The sequence below is a fragment of the Egretta garzetta genome, unplaced genomic scaffold (genome assembly GCF_000687185.1).
Source record: "Egretta garzetta isolate BGI_Z169 unplaced genomic scaffold, ASM68718v1 scaffold13, whole genome shotgun sequence".
Lineage (NCBI taxonomy): Eukaryota > Metazoa > Chordata > Aves > Pelecaniformes > Ardeidae > Egretta > Egretta garzetta.
Genome location: NW_009259239.1, coordinates 197,923 through 200,770, shown reverse-complemented (window position 1 = coordinate 200,770; position 2,848 = coordinate 197,923). Strand labels below are relative to the sequence as shown.

The window sequence follows — 2,848 nt, the reverse complement described above, 5'->3', positions numbered from 1 at the left end:
CCTGCAAGGAGAGAAAATACACAGGTTTTCATTGTGGGCTCCAAAGCTGCCTCCTTGCAGGCTGCTCTCAAGAAGTCTGCATGCAGTTTTTGCATCCAGTAATGGTTTTTTTAAAGAGCCCCTGGTGCCTCATTTCTGTGCTAGGTAATGTAACAGACAGGAACAGGTAATACGGATCGCACAGTTAATGCTGGGACACTGCTGGGCTGTATTCTTTTCCTGCCTTTAACCTGTTTCTATCTTTAAGTAACACCATATCCTCCTACTGTAGGTGGTAGATTCCTCTAAGCCAGTCAGACTTCTGCGGAAGGACATATTTAGGCATCTCTAAGGACATACATATACGCACTCAAAATATTTATTAATAAAGAGTCCCTACAAAACATTCTTTCAAGCTTACAGGAAAAGCTCAGCTGAGGTTCAGACTTGGCTGGTGGTTTTCCAAACCCCACAGAGTAGTGACTGTACAAATTAGCAGCTAGGATCTCCTGCCCAAGACTGCCCATCTTCTGCATTTGCTGGAGCTCTGCTGTAACTATATTATTAGTGAAGGAGCTATAACCCCTTATTTTCTTCGAGGGCAATGAAAGACTATCTATAAAGAGGCTGTACATCAGCATCTCCACGTTCTGCAGACCTGCAAATCAGCAGATCCAAGCAGCAATGTGAAACTGAGAAGCCCCTGGGCAACCACAGCGCTACGCCACAGAACCCTGGGGGTGGCAGGGGAAGGCAGCACCCACCCGGAGCTCTCGGCGGGGGCCCCCCTGCACACAGCACGCTGCCCGGAGCTGCGGGGATGCCTCATGGGTGCTGGGGAGAGACAGGCAATGCACCCAGGAGAACGCAGGAGAGCCACCCCCACTGCTCTAGCAGCTCCCAAGGGTTGGGAGATGGCTATCTGCAGGTCTAAATTCAAAGGCAGGTCCCAGGCACCTCGCTGCACCTCAGATGCTGTGGCTGCACTGGTCTGGGACACCCCCGGAGCTCTGGCAGGCACCGAAACATGCTGCTGCTCGCAGCACTAGGCAAGCTTCCTCTGCAACAGCCACGAGGACCCTCACGCAGCCAGGCTGCTTCCTCTACAGACCTCATGTTTACACTGTTTAGCCTCAAAAAAAATATGAGCACCAGCATACCGACTCACCCCTCCAACAGCTATTCAGCACAGGCTCCTGCAAAGGGATGAAACCTGTGGGACAAGGCTCTTATTTCCCCCTACTGATAAAGAGGATCACCAGCCCAGGCCCACAGCCAGGAGAGGGAGGTTTGCTGTTGTCAGCACAGCCACGCCACCAGTGTCCGCAAGTCAAGTGACCAAATCTGAGAGTTTCAGCCCCATGAGGGACCCACACCTCCTCTGGTGGGGTCCAGATGGGTGTTCTGGTTTGGCACCCGCACACAGCCCCAGAGGTGGAAGAAGTCTCCCCCAGCTTTGGGGCACCACAAGCCTCAGCTCCCCCTTCCTGCTCCAGGTTCCCCCTCACAGGGCAGCACGGCCACAGGGAAGGCTCCACCACAGCACTGCAGAGGGAACAGGGGCAGCAGCACAGGTGGACAACTGATACTCACAGCAACAACAGCTCAGGGAACCAGACACTTCTACCAGCTGGGGCTGACTCAAAAGAACCTAAACCTGAGAGAACATCTCCACTGCACGTTTACCCCATCCATGTGGCTTTCTGCTCAGGGGACCAAAACCCAAGAACAGAGTACAGCAGTAAGCAAGAAGTGGTTCCGAGATGTTTGTATTTCATCAGGGTTGCACAAAATCAACAATGGGCCAGGGTAACGTGCCCCATGCAGCAGCAGAATCCAAGCCCAAGAGCACAAGAGAGATCTGCTCTAAATCTTACATGTCAGCAGGTCACCCTTGACTGTTGACTTCCTACTGAATGGCTCTGTAATCTGAAACCTTCATAACAACAGCAGCAGACGAATTCCAGCATGGGAGGCAGATTATTGCCCTGTTTATGTACTGCCAGGTTTCCACACACTCCTCCGAGGCATCCTGACAGGTTGAACAGTTGGGCACCCGGACCTGGCACTGCAAGGACCTCAGTCCAGGTCCAGTATGTCACCTCCTCGCTTTTTGATGGGAAAGGGGATGTATAAACCCATGCCAACCCAGTGTTCCCAACAACAGTCACACCACCACCAGCAGACATTTTCCCACCTATTTACAAATCCGATGCTTTGGATTCTAAACTCGATTTTTCTTATTTACAGCTTGCATAAAAGAGGGCCAAGAGACACAGACCTGCTACTTAAACCTCCTTGCACGGTAACATCTCAGCAGTGGTTTACAGCAAATCCCTGTTTGCTCCAAGCCCCTTTACCATCGACATTCCTCACCCATCCCTCAGCCCAGCCCCAGCAAACCCAAACCTGACCGCACGCAGCCGAGAACAAGCTGCAGCTCTGCAAGAAAAGTTTGGTTTTGACAGGAGCGCTCTGGCCGGAGCCCATTACACCCACACTGCTGCAAAGGCTTCCTGCCCACAGCGATGCAGCTCCGCCGTGCTTCACCATCTTGGGGCTTTTGTTGACGTTCTGCAGCCAGATTAGTCAAGCAGCACAGAAGGTCCATTACTCATGGTCTGGGGAGGATTTATGGCTTCAGACACATCAGCTTTCTCCAGCCCGAGGGCCGGGAAGCCCAAGGAAGGGTTGTTTTGGGAGGAAGGAAAGGAAGGGGGGAAACCTCCAGGGCCCCCCCAGGAGACACCCAGCGATGCTTCCCAACGGCACAGCGCCCAGGCCGTGGGGCAGCGACTGTTTTCCCCCTTTTCCTCGCTTTTCCACCCCATCCCACAGCCGTGGGGAGGGCCCAGCCGCCGAGGGAGGA

The 2,848-nt window shown here is 53.3% G+C and overlaps 1 protein-coding gene across 1 annotated transcript in view; it reads right to left on the bottom strand.

The window, feature by feature from the left end:
- The window catches only part of FBXO32 (F-box protein 32), a 27,961-nt gene that overhangs the window by 21,658 nt on the left and 3,455 nt on the right, over positions 1-2,848 (bottom strand). The gene's annotated exons all lie outside the window — the stretch shown is intronic.